This window comes from Mesoplodon mirus (assembly GCF_964341445.2).
Source record: "Mesoplodon mirus genome assembly, chromosome: 1".
In the NCBI taxonomy this organism is placed as follows: domain Eukaryota; kingdom Metazoa; phylum Chordata; class Mammalia; order Artiodactyla; family Ziphiidae; genus Mesoplodon; species Mesoplodon mirus.
The window spans coordinates 36,540,786-36,553,636 of record NC_138976.1 but is presented as its reverse complement, the minus strand read 5'-3'; the positions used below and the strand labels follow the sequence as shown (position 1 = coordinate 36,553,636).

The following is a 12,851-nucleotide window of genomic DNA, read 5'->3' as shown; positions in this document are numbered from 1 at the left end:
GAAGATAGTAAATCAACCACATATAAAGCTAGTATGAGCATTAAAAGATAAAAACCGTAAAATCATTTATATCCACAATAAGTTGAGGGATACACAAAACAAAACAGTGTAAAATATGATGTCAAAAATAGTAAACGTGATTAGCTCTAGTAGTTTTCTCGTAGCATCTTTATTATAAAGCAGAATCTAACACACCATTGTAAAGCAATTATACTCCAATAAAGATGTTAAAAAAAAAAGTAAACGTGGAGGGGGTAAAAATGCAAGGATGTTAAAATGCATTCAAACTTAAGGGATCTGCAACTTAAATCACATATATATATATACAGATTGCTATATATAAACCTCATAATAACCACAAACCAAAAATCTGTAATAGATACACAGAAAAGAGAAAGAAATCCAGGCATAATACTAAAAGATAGTCATCAAATCACAAGGGAAGAGAGCAAAAGAAAAAGAAAGGAACAAGAAAGCTACAAAGACAACCCCCAAACAACAAAATGTCAAAAGTACATACCCATCAATAATTACTTTAAATGGACTAAATGCTCCAATTGGAAGACACAGAGTGGCTGAGTGGATACAAAAACAAGACCCATATATATGTTGCCTACAAGAGACGCCAGATCTAAAGATGCACACACTGAAAATGAGAGAATGGAAAGAGGTATTCCATGCATGTGGAAACGAAAAGAAAACTGGAGTAGCAATAGTTACATCAGAAAAATTGACTTTAAAACAAAGACTGTGACAAGAAACAAAGAAGGACATTACATAAGGTTCAAGGGATCAATCCAAGAGGAGATACAACAATTGTAAATATATATGCACCCAACATAGGAGCACCTCAATACATAAAGGAACACCTAATACATAACATACACCTAAAACACCTAACATAGGAACACCTAAATACATAAAGTAAATCTTAATAGATATAAAGGGAGAAATCAAGAGTAACACAATAATGGCAGGGGATTTTAACACCCCACTTAATAATTTTCATATATAATGTACAGCAGTGTTAATTATATTTATATGTTGTACTTTATATTCCTAGTACTTATTTAACTCATAACTGTCAATTTGTACCTTCATTCAATTTTCCTACCTCCCAGCCCCCATCTCTGGTAACTACATATCTAATCTCTTTTTCTGTGAGTTTGTCTTTGAAGTAAAATTGACCTACAACACTATGTTAGTTCCTGGTGCACGGCATAATGACTTGGTATTTCTGTACATTACAAAATGATCAGGGTAAGTCTAGTTACTATCTGTCACTGTACAAAGATGTTATATTATTATCAACTTATTCCCCACACTGTACATTTTATGCCCATGACTCATTTATTTTGTAGCTGGAAGTCTGTACCTTTTAATCTCCCTTACCTGTTTCTCTCATGCACCCAACTCACCTCCCCTCTGGTAACCACCTCTTTGTTCTCTATATCTATGACTCTGTTTTCGCTCTGTTTGTTCAGTTGCTTTGTTTTTTAAATTCCACATGTAAGTGAAATCATACAGTGTTTGTCTTTTTCTGTCTGAATTATTTCACTTAGCATCATGCCCTCAAGGTCCATCCATGGTGTTGCAGATGGCAAGATTTCATTATTTTGTAAGACTGAGTAATATTCCATTGTATTTATATGTATATATGTGTGTGTATATATATATGTATATATATACATACACACACACATATATATGTATATATACATATCACAACTTCTTTATCCATCTGTTGATGGGGACTTAGGTTGCTTCCATATCTTGGCTATTGTAAATAATGTTGCAATGAACATGGGAGTACATCTATCTCTTTGAGATAGTCATTTAGTTTTCTTTGGATATGTTCCCAGGAGAGGGATTGCTGGATCATATGGTAGTTCTATTTTTAATTTCTTGAGGAAACTTCATACTGTTTTCCCTAGTGACTGTACCAGTTTATATTCCCACCAACAGTGCACAGGGTTCTCCTTTCTCAGTGTTGAATTTTTTTAAATAGATGGTGAAATGCTCTAGGATTGATTGTGCTGATATTTGCATGACTCTGTGAATACACTAAAAAAAAAATCATTGAATTGTACACTTTAAATGGGGGCAATTGTATGGTATATGAATTATATCTTAGTAAAGTTGTTTTTAAAAAAGGACAATCCATTCTAACTGGTTCAGGCATTTTAGAGTATTTGTAAGTTATAGATAACGAAACATGTATTGATTATTTTTCCATACACACTATTTGTTAAAATATGTTAATAAATTGTGTTCCCTAACAAAATGAAGCACAAGATACCACCAGATACCCACTGAAATGGCTAAAATCAAGAGCTACAATACCAAGCATCAGCACAGATACAGAGTAACAGAATTGTCATATATTACTAATGCAGTTTCAAAACAGTAGAGCATCTTTTTAAAAAAATATATTTATTTTATTTATTTTTGGCTGCAGTGGGTCCTCGTTGCTGCGTGTGGGCTTTCTCTAGTTGAGGCGAGTGGGGGCTTCTCTTCATTGCAGTGTATGGGCTTCTCACTGCGGTGGCCTCCCCTGTTGCAGAGCACGGGCTCTAGGCGTGTGGGCTTCAGTGGTTGTGGCATGCGGGCTCAGCAGTTGTGGCTTGTGGGCTGTGGAGCGCAGGCTCAGTAGTTGTGGTGCATGGGCTTAGTTACTCTGCAGCATGTGGGATCTTCCTGGACCAGGGCTCAAACCCGTGTCCCCTGCATTGACAGGCGGATTCTTAACCACTGTGCCACCAGGGAAGCCCCCTGGTACATCATCTTTAAGAAACAGTTTGGTATATCATATGAAGTTATGCATATACTTGCATTATAACCCAGAAATTTTACTCCAGAGTATTTACCCAGGAGTAATAAAATAAAAGCCTATGTTTGCACAAAAACTTGTAAGTGAAGAGCAGAATTATTCATAATAGCTCAGAATTGAAAACAATCCAAATGTCTATCAACTAGTGAATAAACCATTGTGACAGATTTATACAGTGGAATACTACTCAGTAATGAAAAGAAATGACCAATACAAATATAAAACATTTTGCTAAGTGACAAGGCTGTATATTATATAATTCTATTTATAGGAAATTCTAGAAAAGGAAAACTATAGTGACAGAAATCAGATCAGTAGTTTCAGGCATGAGGTCAGGGGAGACTGACTGCAAATGGGCACAAGAGAACTTCTTAGTTGTTGGTAATATTCTATACCTTGATTATGGCCATAAAACAAATTATGGCTCTCACTTATTTAAAACAGCTCTCCATTGTCCACAAAATTAAATTTAACCTACCTAATCTGGCATAAAAACCATTTATGATGTTATTACTGCCTAGTCTTAACAACTTGTAAGTTTATGCTTCTGCCTGACTTTTGTCAATCAAAACAACTTTCAGATGCAAGAGTGTGCTAATCTAGAAGTTCTGTGTTTAGAAAATAAGGCTTCTTGAGACCTCCTTGTTCACCAACAATTCCAGTGTGTGCTTGGAATCTTTTTTGAGTCATCTGGGGAGAAGCCTCCACGGACCCTCTGTACATTTGTCCTCACATAATTCCGTCATGAAATGTATACAATCTGAGTGCTTTTAGGTGTTCTTTTTTATATGTAGCTCCCAATATTACACTTTAAATTTCTTGACAAAATAACTTTCTCTTTGAACCCCTAAAGAATATTTACTCACAGAATGTATCCTATCTTTTAATTGGTTTTACCGAGGCTTTTTAGTCTGAGATCAGCTCACCAGTTCTGACCGCAGCTTGAATAAACTCCTGCCTAAAGGAAAAAAAGTCTCAAATCCAAAATCCTTACCAAGTTCGCACTACACAGTCTCTCACAAATATTACCCTTAAATAGTCTGAATTCCTGACCCAGACTCCATGGGATATGAGAAAATGGCTATTGTTTTACGGCAATAAGTTTTGGTTACTTTGTTATGTAGCAAGAGGAAACTGATACTTCTGATAGTAAATTTTCATACCATGTTGGGAAATCACTTAAAATCTACTAAAGGTGGGCTTCCCTCGTGGTGCAGTGGTTAAGAATCCACCTGCCAATGCAGGGGACACAGGTTTGAGCCCTGGTCTGGGAAGATCCCACATGCTGTGGAGCAACTAAAAGCCCGTGCACCACAACTACGAGCCTGTGCTTTAGAGCCCGTGAGCCACAGCTACCGAGCCCACATGCCACAACTACTGAAGCCCGTGCACCTAGAGCCTGTGCACTGCAACGAAGAGCAGCCCCCGCTCGCCGCAACTAGAGGCCGCAAGTAGAGAAAGCCTGCACACAGCAACGAAGACCCAATGCAGCCAAAAACAAATAAGTAAATAAATTAAAAAATAATAATAAAATAAAAAAATTTAAAAGCCTAAATAAAATAAATATATATATGCACCTGAAAAGAAGAGCCCCAAAACACTCAAACAGAAACTGACAGAATTAGAGGGAGAACTAGACAATTCAACAGTAATAGTTAAAGACTTTAATACTGAACTCTCAATAATTGGTTAAAAAAAAAAACTCTATTGCATACCAACAAGGATATAGGAGGCTGGCACAACACTATAAACCAACCAGATTTCACACCGTCTATAGAACACCGTCCCAACAAAATATACAAATACACATACACATTTTTCTTGAGTACACACAGAACATTACCTGCTGATTTTACGCCATCAGATTATGCATTGTGGTATGTTTGGCTTCCTTCCCTCCACAGTATGCTTGCAAGATCCATGTTGATGTGGGCTCGTGGGCTCTAGAGCGCAGGCTCAGTAGTTGTGGCGCACGGGCTTAGTTGCTCCACAGCAAGTGGGATCTTCCCGGACCAGGACTCGAACCTGTGTCCCGTGCATTGGCAGGTGGATTCTTAACCACTGCCACCAGGGAAGTCCCTATATATATATTTATAATTGTGTCTTCTTGATGGGCTGGGTTGACTTTTCTATCGTTACTAAATATGGGCTATATTTTCCTGTTTCTTTGCATATGTCATATTTTGTTGTTGAAAACTGGACATTAAAAATAATATTGTGTGGCAAATCTGGAAATCAGATTCCCTTCCCATTCCAGAGTTTGTTGCTCTTGGTGTGTTCTATTTTTAGTGACTTTCTGAACTAATTCTGTAAAGTCTCAATTATTTATTGGACCTGACCAATGAAGTCTCTACTCAGCTGAATGGTCAGCTAATGACTGGACAAGAGATTTCCTTAAATACATTGCACCAAGAAGTTCCCCATTCTGGCAGCTACTCCTGTTCCTCCATTAGCCAAAGCTCAATTATCCAAGACTAATAATAATAGAGAATAGCTAAGACCAGCCAACAACCTATAATTCAATTTCAGCTATCACTATTTTTTTTTTTTTTTTGTGGTACGTGGGCCTCTCACTGCTGTGACTTCTCCCGTTGCGGAGCACAGGCTCCAGACGCGCAGGCTCAGCGGTCATGGCTCATGGGCCCAGCCGCTCCGCGGCATGTGGGATCTTCTTAGACCGGGGCACGAACCCGCGTCCCCTGCATCGGCAGGCGGACTCTCAACCACTGCGCCACCAGGGAAGCCCCTATCACTATTTTTATAGATCCTTAGTCTTCCCGCCCAGGCTCTCAGGGCTCAGTCCGTCTTCCACCCTTTGTTGAGCAGCTTCACTACCTCATCGTAGATGATGAACACGAGAGCCACGTCCAGGCAGGCCCGGCCCCGTAGGGGGACGATGCCACTGTAGAATGCTTTGAGCTCCTCATCCCTCAGGACCTGCGAACAGCCGTCCACTTGTCCGGTGTTGCTCTGCCTCCGGGCCCTGCATCCGGTCTTGACCTGGCCCAGAGGCGTGTTCCCGAAGACGCTGGCTGCGCTCGCGATAGCTTGAAAACCCCGTGATCAGCGGTTTCCCGGGCTCGCTGGAGTTGGGCCCTGGGTACCAGTTGTGCAGGGAGCTTCTGACGAAGAAGTGGATGGCCCGCTGGGATCTGCCGGCTGGCGGCCCTGGTAAGTCCTCTTCAGCCCTTGTTCCCGAACAATCTCCCTGACCCCGTGGAGGAATCCTCTGTACTGTGGGTTTAGGGGAGATCTGGTCGTGTATGAACTTCACCTGGATGGTCTCCCTGGGCGCACGACCACCACGGCCTCGGCCTCGCGGGCGCCCAGGCCACACAGCAGCCCACGTGCTGTCCAGCGGTCCCTGGGCATCCCGTGCGTGGGTGCTGAGGAATGCGACCATCCTGGACGTGATGGCTGCTTTGGGGCTGGAGCCGTAGAGCGGGGAGGAGGCCTCGGTGCAGCCCGGGGCACCTGGACGGCGGACCTCCTGCCATACTCAGTCCTAGTGCCCAGAGACCCGGCTGTGCGAACGCGCGTAGGCATGTACCCGGTGGGGAAGGTGATGCAACCTGCGATCCGGCCGCTAGGGCGCCTGTGGGGACCAGAAACCCGCTCTTGAGGATCTCGCCGCCCCGCCGCCGCCCCGCCGCCCCGCCGCCCCGCCGCCCTGCCGCCGCGGACTTTGCTGTCTGAGCCGCTGGGAGGCCTAGCCGGTCCCCACGCTCCACCTCCGTTTTCCTGGCGAGGCACAGAGGGGTGACACGCAGGTCAAGCCCCTCCGGGGTGAACTTTTTTTTTTTTTTTTTTTTTTGCGGTACGCGGGGCTCTCACCGCTGTGGCCCCTCCCGCTGCCGAGCACAGGCTCAGCGGTCATGACTCATGGGCCCAGCCGCTCCGCGGCATGTGGGATCCTCCCGGACCGGCACGAACCCGCGTCCCCTGCATCGGCAGGCGGACTCCCAACCACCGCGCCACCAGGGAAGCCCCCGGAGTGAACTTTTAAAAACATATTTATGATTAGGCATTTAGGTGCCCCAAATATAAAAATATTGTGAAGATTCTTGCAGCCATTGATAATTCAGTGACTAAAAAAGTTTAATATTTGTGTAAGAAAAATAAAATACCTTAGTAAAAAAATATTATTTTTTTTTTTATTTTATTGAAGTATAGTTGATTTACAATGTTGTGTTAATTTCTGCTGTACGGGAAAGTGATTCATATATATATATATATATATATTCTTTTTCGTATTTATTTCCATTTTGGTTTTTGCAGGATATTGAATATAGTTCCCTGTGCTCTACAGTAGGACCTTGTTGTTTATCCAGTTTATATAATAATAGTTTGCATCTGCTAATCCGAAACTCCCAATCCATCCCTCCCCCACCCTCCTTCCCCTTGGCAACCACAAGTTCGTTCTCTGTGTCTGTGAGTCTGTTTCGTAGATAAGTTCATTTGTGTCATATTTTAGATTCCACATGTGATATATGGTATTTGTCTTTCTCTTTGTGACTTACTTCACTTAGTATGATAATTTCTAGGTCCATCCATGTTGCTGAAAATGGTATTATTTCCTTCTTTTTTATGGCTGAGTAGTATTCCATGGTATATATGTACCACATCTTCTTTATCCATTCATCTGTCAGTGGACATTTAGGTTGTTTACATGAATTGGCTATTGTGAATTGTGCTGCTATGAATATAGGGGTACATGTATCTTTCTGAATTACAGTTTTGTTGGGCTATATGCCCAGGAATGGGATTGCTGAATCATATGGCAACTCTATTTTTAGTTAGAAAACATATTTTTTAATGAACTATTTAAGGATAAGTTGGAGGGTAAGTCGCCCCTTTAATAACAAATACTTCAGTATTTAACCACAAGAACATTCTCTTACATAACCACAGTGCAGTTATGAAGATCAAGAAATTTAACTTAGGGACTTCCCTGGTGGTCCAGTGGTAAACAATCCGCCTTACAATGCAGAGGATGCGGGTTCAATCCCTGGTCAGGGAACTAAGATCCCACATGCCGTGGGGCAGCTAAGCACACGTGCCACAACTACTGAGCTCGCGTGCCTCAAGGAGAGAGCCCACGTTCCACAAACTACAGAGCCCATGTGCTCTGGAGCCCACGCGTCACAGCTGGAGAGAGAAAACCCACACGCCACAACTAGAGAGAAGCCCGCACCCCACAACAAAAGATCCTGCGTGCCTCAGTGAAGATCCTACATGCCACAACTAAGACCTGACATAGCCAAAAATAAATTAAATAAATAAATAAATCTTAAAAAAAATTTAACTCAAAAAAAGCTAAAAAGAAAAAAGAAATTTAATTCTGATACCATACTGTTATCTAATTCACAGCCCATGTACCAATTTTGTCCATTGTCCTAATTATGTCCTTTAGAGCTATGTTTCTCCTGGTCTAATATTCAATGCTGGGTCATGCATTGCCTTTAGCTGTCATGTCTCTTCAGTCTCCTGGAATATTTCCTTAGCCCTTTTGTTTTTCTGTTTCTCGACCTTGACATTTTTGAAAAGTATAGGCTGGTTATTTGGCAGAGTATCCCTCAATTTAATTTTGTCTGGTTTTCCCTCATGATTAGCTTCAGGTTATGTGTTTTTGAGAGGAATCCCACAGAAGTGATACTGTGTCTTCAGTGGAGGCACGTGGAGTCAATATGTCCCATTACTGGTGATGTTAAGGTGGCTCTCTGCTGTAAAGCTATTATCATCTTGTTTTTGAAATTAATAAGTAGTTTGTGGTGAGATACTTTGACATTATGTAAATATCCTGTCTCTCATCCAGATTTTACCTATGCAACTATGATATTTACATCTACCTACTGTAACATTTTACCTATGATAATCTATTACTATAACAACCTAAACCTTGATTGATGATTTTCTAACTATATCATTCTTCTGTGTTTATATTTTGGCATCCTACTGTAAGGCAGACCCCTCCTTCTTCCCTCCCCTCCCCTTCCCTCCCTTCCCCTCCTTTCCCCTCCCCTCCCCTCCTTTCCCCTCCCCTCCCCTCCCTCTCTTCCTCCCTCCCTTCCTTCCTTCTAAAAGAATTCATGCATTCTTATTTCATTCTATGGACTATAATCCATTTTTACCATTATTTATTTTGATGCTCGAAATAATCTGTCCCAGACCTGGCCAATGGGAGCCTCATCAAGTGGGCTCCTATAGCCTTTTGAAATATCCCAGTTGTTCTTTGCATACTTCCTTATGTTCTAGTGCAGTAAGGTACTCGCAGCTAATCTTGTCCTGTTCCTGCGCTAGCCTTGGCATCAGCCATTTCTCTAAGGAGCTATGATATGTTTCCTATTAGTTGAGAATTGCATTCATTTAGAAACCAAGGTGTGGGTGGAGGTGTTCCGTTGCTTAAAGGCCCTCTCAATATGTGTAATTGAATAAAAGTTCTGATCACTTGTTGGGACAAGTGGCTTAACGAGTAAACTTTCTTCCTTTAATCTCTGAAAACTAGAGAGCAGTTTCACACACACAAAAAATACATGTAGTTTCACAAATGAAAAAAATACATGTCTTAGAATTCTAGGGATACCTTTTCTCTATATACTGTTAAGTATTCTACACTGTAATCTTTCAAGAAAAAAAAATCTTGATCTAGCTAGGTTAGACAGGGAGCAGTAGAAGACGGTTTTTATGAGTTCTTTGAAATTATTTTGGGGGAACTGTGGTTCACTCTGTCTCAATTTTTAAAGGTTTGATATAATTGTATCTTTGGGACATTATCCCTGAAGGAGCTGAAGTTTCAAACCTCTGCATATTATAGCTGTTGAACTGTTAATTGTTCAGGGAGAACAGGTGTTTCCCCAAAACAACAGATGATTTAAATTTACATAGTATTTCAGTTGTTATACTTGGGTATTTTTAGTTACTGAGGTAACAGTCAATACTTTTGAAAAAAATGAATTGCATTGTTGACTTTCACGTAATATGTTTAACATTTTTAACATTGATGCATTCATTCTTTCTTGCACATAGCTAACTTTATGAAATATATCATAAACAATACTTTAATTGGAATTTGTGACAGGGAATTGAATTTTTCTTGGCTACTATTTCTAAACAGTGGAAAATATCAAGTTGCAGGCAACTGGGCTGAGTTTTCACTCTAAAAACATTGTGGGAGGGGCCTCCCTGGTGGCGCAGTGGTTGAGAGTCCGCCTGCCGATGCAGGGGATACGGGTTCGTGCCCCGGTCTGGGAGGATCCCATATGCCGCGGAGCGGCTGGGCCCGTGAGCCATGGCCGCTGGGCCTGCGCGTCCGGAGCCTGTGCTCCGCAACGGGAGAGGCCACAACAGTGAGAGGCCCGCATACCGCAAAAAGAAAAAAAAAAAAAAAAAACATTGTGGGAGTGTCCTGTGAGGAGCTTCAGTCCCAAGCTAAGGTGTCGGCTCAGCCGCTTCACGAGGAACTCTGGCCTGAAGGGCGGGGGGTGGGGGCAAGGCCTCTGCACGGGGCCCGCTATGAGCAAGTGAAACAGACTAAGCACAAAGGGAAAAAAGGTGATGGACTAGGCCTGAAGTGAGACTGCCAGATTTATTTACATTTGTTGTTTTAAATCTTTTGTTTGTATGAAAATATTGCTTCTTAAAAATGCAGATTCTGGGTCCCTACTCTCAGATGTTCTGATTCAGTAATCTAATATTTTCAAATTATTCTGATAATCTGCACTTATAATAGATCCCCAAGAAACTCTGAAATAGGTTTTAAGATGACCATACATTGGGAGACATTATTTCCAGTGAAAACCTATCATTCCAAAAGAAAAGTGGGAATAGCTCTTATTTATCCGATTTTCCTTTTCCTTTTGTTTTTTCCCCCCATTCTTTCTGCCTCTATGTGTACCTTCTCACTTGCCTACCTCCACTTCTACAGCAGGGAAGGGGAGAGGGTTTTGAGTGGAGGCAGGTTAACCCACTTGAAAAATTTCAAAATATGAAAGACCTAAAACTTTTAGTATTGGACGTTGAGTTCTGGATTGTTTAACTCTTAGACCATTCCCTTGGATCTGTGGCTTCCATTACATGTTCCTGGATGTGTAGCCCACACAGAGAGACACTTGAAATAATCCCATGGCAAAATTCTGGTGATGGAGCAAGGGGACAAATTTGGTGCCAGATGTTGTTGCCAAGAGATGTTTGATGGTGGGGGATGGAAACAAGCCCTGAGTAAATGGTTTTAGGATGGTAGGGGAGAGCTGACCAGGAAGCTTTCATCCTAGAAGTAATTATTTTTCTCTTAGATACCTCAGCCTTTTCAACGCAACTACCACACTCATTTCCTGGCAATTTCAAAATCTTTTTTTTTTTTTTTCGGTATGCGCGCCTCTCACTCCTGTGGCCTCCCCCGCTGCGGAACACAGGCTCCGGACACGCAGGCCCAGCGACCATGGCCCACGGGCCCAGCCGCTCCGCGGCATGTGGGATCCTCCTGGACAGGGGCACGAACCCGTGTCCCCTGCATCGGCAGGCGGACCCCCAACCACCGCGCCACCAGGAAAGCCCTCAAAATCATTTTGAAGTGACATTTGATAGTAGGCTTTTATTAGAGTAGCAGAGCTGGAGTTTTTTTTTTTTTTTTTTGCGGTACGCGGGCCTCTCACTGTTGTGGCCTCTCCTGTTACGGAGCACAGGCTCTGGACACACAGGCTCAGCGGCCATGGCTCACGGGCCCAGCTGCTCCGCGGCATGTGGGATCCTCCCAGACCGGGGCACGAACCCGCGTCCCCTGCATCGGCAGGTGGACTCCCAACCATTGCGCCACCAGGGAAGCCCCAGAGCTGGATTTTATAGTAGAATAGAATGAATTGTCTGCCTCCTAGACTTAGTTATAATATGTGTGGTACCAAATATAAACAGGAGGAACCAGAGTTACAGAAGTAGCTGAAATCTTTACTGCAAAGAATGAGCTGTGAGAATTTGAAGACACAGAGAGTGAACACCCTTAGTAATTAGTATATCAGCTTTGACACAGGGAACTGAGCATATTGACATGGGTCACTGAAGTAGGTTATAAATGATCCTGATGTCAGAAGAGGACCCAGGATGGAACCCTGGAAGATATCTCCCTAGTAGCTCTTGGCTAAGAGATTAGGAGTTACAGTAGTTACAATGATATGTTACATAAAGTTACTGTGAAAAACAACAAGTGAATATAAATATAAATGTGTTTCATATATTACAGGCAATACTAAAGTTCATTATTGGCAAATGGTACATTCTGTCATTTGGGTTAGATTCCGTCTCAACCAGTACTAATTACAATCATTAGTTTTATAGATTCTCAGGTAAGAGATCCTTGTCAGGTATCATTAAAAAGAGGAATATATTTGACAGAGAAGGTAAAACCACCTCTGACAGAGTCAGTTCCTGAATGAATGATGTGACCAGATTTATGCTTCAGAAAAATCAGATCCTGTCACTTCCCCATTTAAATCCCTTAGTGGCTTCTTATTACCCTAAGCTTGAAGTCCTTAAGATGACATGCACAGACTTTCATGATCTGATTACCCACCATTTACATCCTCTGCTCTGGGAACCCCAAATTCCTTTTAGTTCTATTAAAGTGTTGTGCTCTGTCTTGCTTCTTTTATTAGAAGCACTTAGCACAATTTGAAATTTGATAGTAATTTGTGGGTTTACTTGTTTAATATCTCTCTCACTAGTCTGTGGGTTCATTGAGGCAAGGACTGTATCAATTTCATTTACCACTGTAAACCCAGAGCTTAGCGCAAGGTCTGGCACAGGGAAGACATTCGGTGCATACTTTTTGTGAAGGGCCAAGTGCTCAGTGAATATCTGTTGAATACAAGTATGTATATAATAAACTTTTGATGGCTCTTCAAGTAGGTACTTGACCATTCCTGTGGTGACAGAGATGAGGATGTCAAAGGTGACTTCCAGGTGTCAAAGAAGGCTGATATGTCATTAACTGCCACAGGGGATACTTGAAGAGGACCAAGTTTGGGGGTTG

The 12,851-nt window shown here is 41.9% G+C and overlaps 1 pseudogene across 1 annotated transcript; it reads right to left on the bottom strand.

The window, feature by feature from the left end:
- Nucleotides 1–5,626: 5,626 nt before the first annotated feature.
- On the bottom strand, nucleotides 5,627–6,275 carry LOC309801437 (tricarboxylate transport protein, mitochondrial-like; annotated as a pseudogene). Its single transcript has one exon. The product of its transcript is annotated as a tricarboxylate transport protein, mitochondrial-like (transcript).
- Nucleotides 6,276–12,851: the final 6,576 nt, after the last annotated feature.